The sequence below is a fragment of the Ochlerotatus camptorhynchus genome, unplaced genomic scaffold, assembly GCF_037179485.1.
Source record: "Ochlerotatus camptorhynchus isolate MF236.1 unplaced genomic scaffold, CSIRO-AGI_Acam_v1.1 ptg000213l, whole genome shotgun sequence".
Classification (NCBI taxonomy): Eukaryota; Metazoa; Arthropoda; class Insecta; order Diptera; family Culicidae; genus Ochlerotatus; species Ochlerotatus camptorhynchus.
Window position 1 is genome coordinate 3226937 of NW_027040703.1, and position 6000 is coordinate 3232936.

Here is a 6000-nt window from a genome sequence, read left to right on the forward strand (position 1 = left end):
CGAATTACCAAAGAGGAACCTCTAAACTGCATCACATGCGGTGTCCCACTGTCCATCCCCCACCTTTTGTTAGATTGTAGAGCCTACAGTACCGAACATTTGACTTATAATCTAGATACAACCATAGAGGAAGTTTTATCACCACCCACTGAACAGAAGCTGCTGGAGTTCTTGAAAGCAACCGGATTGTATGACCAAATTTAATTGAAGCAAACAGGGACGAATGACCGTTTACGGTTAAAGTCCCGTTAAAACAAGGACACACACACACACACACACACACACACACACACACACACACACACACACACACACACACACACACACACACACACACACACACACACACACACACACACACACACACACACACACACACACACACACACACACACACACACACACACACACACACACACACACACACACACACACACACACACACACACACACACACACACACACGCTGTTGGCTTAGTTTCGATTCACCCGTTCAACGACTAACATCAAGCAACAATGACTGGTCGTGGCAAGGGAGACAAAGCTCTTGGAAAAGAAGGCGCCAAGCGTCATCGGAAGGTTCTGCGTGTGAACATCCAGGGTATTACCAAGGCTACCATCCGTCGTCTGGCTCGACGTGGTGATGTCAAGCGGCAAAGAAGGTGGACAAGGTGGCTGTACAAAATCTGATGGCAGGGGTCAAGCGTAAGGCCCGGAAATTCGGATTTGGAAAAGCGGAAGCCTAACTGAATATTTTTCCTGAATTTTATACTAATTGAACTTGAAAAAGAAATTTAATTTGATTTTTTAAATAAACGATTTCACCGATTTACACGCGTTTTCCCTTGACCAAATTTTGACCGTATCACCCTTTAGCTAGGGTAACTGATGATGGTTGGACCTATTTAGGCTGGTTTCTCACGACGTTAACATTCATGTCGTATTTTTTTATGAACTCAACATATAATTATAAAAAATGCGTAATTAGGGGAAAGATCTACCTTTCTTGTTTCTAATAATAACATAAAAAGTTAAATATTATGAACAAATGATTTTATAAAACGTTTTTATTCAGCAAAGAATTATAATATTGGTTGGACCTATACTGATCTTGGTTGGACCTAAAAAATGATGATGGTTGGACCTATTTTTGCAAATGCTAGTTTAGCCCATATTTGTTCAAAAACTTTGTTTAGAGCTAATTGGTATCATGAAAAAAACCCTTTTCATACAGTTTTTATGAATTTGCTTTTTAAAAAAATCAATAAATTTGAGTTTAACTTCGTTTTTGGAAAAGTTCACTTTCCACGCATTAGCTATTCATCATGGCTCATTTTCTCGGAAATCATAGACCCGATTTGGATAATTTTTAACGTCAAACTATAGGTATTGTGGTCTAATTGAAAGCTATCGAATATTTTTGGAATCGGTCAACTGGTTCTGGAGATATGGCCGGAACAAGTTCCAGGGTATATGGAACATGGACCTAATTTTGACATGGAAGGAATAAAACCTATCATGCGACACTTCACATTCAGTTTCAGTTAGCAATTTTTAGTTTTTTAACATTTTATTTCAAGTTAATTCACACACAGAAGGTGTATGAGAAGTGCTTAGTGTAAATTCATATAACAGATTCTTGCGGCGCTTTCGTGGTAGTTTGGAAATCGGTGGTTACCCTTTCAGTCAACCTGACGATGGAATTCCTCCTTTAAATTTACGCCCAACTAGTGACGCAAGGTCTTTAGCAGCTTCCAAGATCGTTTTGTTCGTCTTGGTACTGCCAGAAGCAGCGCACATACAAACCCAATCCACTAGCTGGTTGTCCAAATCAACACTCAACACTATTTCCCTTCCATATTTCTTGCCGTGGCTTTCCTTAATTTTTGCATGAAGTGTCGTTTTCGGAATATTGTAACTTTTCTGTGTCTGATACGCGGTAAGTGATTTATTTCTCAGCCTCTTGAAGATTTTCGACCGTATAACTCTTTTCTTTAGCCATTTTTTCAGTTGAATCACTCGGCCAAAACGAAATCGAATTTCAAATCAGCTGCGCATGAAGGATGTAAACAAACCGAAGCGCACCTAGCGGCCGTCTTAGGAAACACATAGGTCCAACCATCATCATGCGTAGGTCCAACCATGATCATAATTATCTATTCGAATTTCGTCAATTATTCAAACATTTTAGTGAAACCAATGGATAAATGGCTTACTAACGTGTTGTTTACACCTTAAAGCAGTATTTTACTGCATGAAAATAAAAATAAATGTAAAAAATATTCCTTTTTTGTATGTTTGAAAGTAAGGGGCTGTCCATAAACCAACCGGTGAGCACTCGTGTTTATTTCAGTTACCATGGGGACGTAATTTGTGATTTGCCCCGGTCCCTTTCAAATTGTATCATTATTTATGTACGGCCTTAAATTTCAAATGACGTTTCACATTCATCTAGTGATGGCCGATTTTCATTCGAATAATCGATTAATCGATTAACGAGCCGAAAAGTAAAATATTTTGTAATCGGTTATAATCATGCTGATATAAGCATTAACTTCTCCAGAGGATAATCACCCATCGTTTCAAACATATGCTGAACTCTCATTGGTGGAAAAATGGAAAAATGACAGCACAGCGAACAAAAAATAATCGATTAGATGTTAATCGAATAATTTAAAAAATGGGAGATCTCTGATTTTGGTGTGATTGTTTTGATAAAAAAGAGCGCAAAATTTTATCTCTACCGAGGGGGCAGCAAAACCACAAAATTACCTTGCATACGGGGGGTATTCATTGGATGAAAGGGACCGTGAAAGAGGACACTAAAATAGAAAGTTTTTCTTCCGACTGTTTCATCTTAGTATTCGTCTTTGCATAAACTACGTAGACAGGGGGGGGGGGGGGGGGTGACAATTATCCACGACCCATACAAATTTTAATTTTTTTGTATGGACAATTGTCTACGGCAGAGGGAGGGGGGGGTCAATAATCCCAAAACACTGTCTACGTAGTTTATGAACAGGCCCTAAGGCATGATGACGAGTTAATGCGTGGAAACTGTTTTGAAAACACATTGAAACTCAATTGTTTTGCAAATGCAAATGCAAATTGAATAAAAAGAGTTTTTTATGATAGTAAAGTGATCTTTGAAAATAAAAAATTAGCGAAGATTGACTAAACTAGCGATTGAAAAAATAGGTCCAACCATCATCAGTTTTTGGATAGGTCCAACAAGAATCAATTACCCTACAATTCATCTTCCACTGACCAGCAGTGCTTTTAAGGAAGAAGCCTGTACCTATTTGTTGATAAAACTGTTTTTTTACCTATAGAGATGGAGATAACCCTGGATATGAAAGGTGATAGCTCTTCTGTAAATCCAATGACCCATTTAAAGAATGGCTGTTCATAAAGGGTGTCCACGATGAAATTGCCACACACAAAATTGATTCGCAAAATTCGAGTTTTCATCCGATTGCCATCAAATTTTCAGGGATTGAGAAATAACTATTAAACTTCATTTTACCATTTTACTCGTATTTTATTTACAGTCCATACGCAAATGCCCGCACCTTGGCCTTAACCCCGGCCATAAGATTCTGCACAACCTGTGAATCAACCGTTTTTTGCATGTAAACCCATACTTTCTTCAGTTCCTCGACTGTCTTCACTACCTTAGGTCGTTTAAGAAGGTGCTGCTTCATAATCGCCCAGTACTTCTCGATGGGGCGGAGCTCCGGAGTGTTGGGAGGGTTGAACATTTTCGGCACGAAATTGACCTTATTGTCCGCATACCACTTCAGCACGTCCTTGGAGTAGTGGCATGAGGCCAAATCCGGCCAGAAGATTGTTGGAACGTTGTGGGCCTTCAGAAGAGGAAGCAGCCGCTTCTGGAGGCACTCTTTTATGTACACCTGTCCGTTCATCGTGTCCTGGGTCACGAAAGGTGCACTCCGCTTCCCGCACGTGCAGATGGCTTGCCAAACCAGGAATTTCTTCGCAAATTTGGACATCTTCTGAGTGCGGACATGCTCCGGAACGCTGAACTTATCCTTGGCCGTGAAAAACAGGTTGCCGGGGATGTGTTTGAAGTCGGCCTTCACATATGTTTCGTCGTCCATGATGCAGCATTCAACTTTCGTCAGCATGTTGAGGTACAACTTCCTGGCACGGGTTTTGGCGGACTTGTTCTGCTTCTCGTCGCGATTAGAGGCCTTTTGTACCTTGAACGTTCGAAGCCCAGCCTTAGTTTTGGCCTTCTGGACAAAACTTCGGCTTAGGTGCAGCTTCTTAGCCACATCCCTAACGGAGGCGTTCGGATTTCGGTTGAAGGCCCCAACTACGCGGTTGTGATTTTTGGTGTTGTACGGAATACTTTTTCCTTCACTTCTGGGCTTCCGATCGGTGGTCAACCGTTCCTCGAACCGCTTAATCACTCGCGACACCGTGGAATTCGCGATTCCCAACGTTTTAGCGATGGAACGATGCGAGAGATCCTTGTTCTCGTGATGAATGCGCAAGATTTTATCACGCACGAGCTGTTCTTTCGACTCCATTTCCGCGAGTTTTGATCACAGGACTTTAAAACTTGCAGGATGTAAATAATGCACTATGAACTAAATCCACCCAAATTTTCATTAAATTCTACCCAACGGTTAAAAAGTTAGAGCAATTTCATAGTGTGGCAATTTCATCGTGGACACCCTTTATACGTACATTATGAGGTCATCTTCTTATAAAATAAATTCCGCATGAACATAGTCACATATCCAATAGATATCTGAAGTGTATTCACTGAAAATAATCCTTGGATACTGGCACGTTTTTAGTAATAAAATTATGGTGGCAATTTATGAAGCATAAACAGAAATAATCACACGGATGGCAAATAAACTCAGCTGATACAATGCGTTAATTATTTAACGGCACTTCATACCACGGAACAGGAAGGATTTGATTCTACACACTTAGATTTTTTTTCTGCTGAGATGGGCACTACCGAACAGCTCGGCATTTATATCGGTAGATATTATTGAAAAAATTGCCGAGATACACTATTTTTAAATTTTAGAACTGTCGAGTAGTTTGAAACAATTTTAAAAAAAATGTAGAAAAATGTTACTCATCAGCACCAGGAATAGCAAGCCAGTGATCGCTATTTTAAATTAAGCCTAAATTAATTTAAATTAAATATTGGGGAAGATGGGGCCCATCGATATAAATCTCCTGCTCTTCAAATATTCTTAGTAAAATGCGTCATCTGGACAATTCAAATGGATATTTTTGGTTGCTAGTGAAAAAATGGTAAAAATTGCTTTCCTTCGAAATGTATGTATGAACCTAATATTAGGGACTTGAGCTAACATTAGGAACATTAACCCTATGGGATATTCTATCGATAGGATGACTATCCAACATTCCGATCTCTATTCAAAACCTAATAGCAAAAGCATTCTCTGAGATCATCAAACGTACTCCTCCCTGTTCACGATAACACGCGCACTCCGTAACTGCACCGACTTGATATGCTGATCTCATTGTGATCAATTGATTAATTAAAACAAGATATACGTTTATTATTCATTCATAACGAAATCGCCACAAGTCAGTGCAGTATGCGCACTGCAAATGGAGCCAGGTCTAGGCACTTGAGGCGAATTCAAAAATGGCAACCACCCGTCATCTCAGAAGTCCATTCAGATCCATTCGTTCAACATTGTTGGAACCCCAACAACAAAAGTGAATGTATTTTCAGCAGTCAGCCCATCGGCCGGTTGTTGGTCGGGAAAAGATGAAAAATGATGCATAAAAATACACGATGTCATAAAACAGTACATCATTTCACATTCACGTTGTTCCCGTTGTTGAATGGAGAGCCGCCCATACCCCTCCCGGGCGAACGAAGGTTACTACTAGGGGAGAACAGCCCATAATGCACCCCTGGGGTAAAATGCCCATTTGTAGAAAAACATTGGTAACTTTCCTCAGATGCTTTTGCCG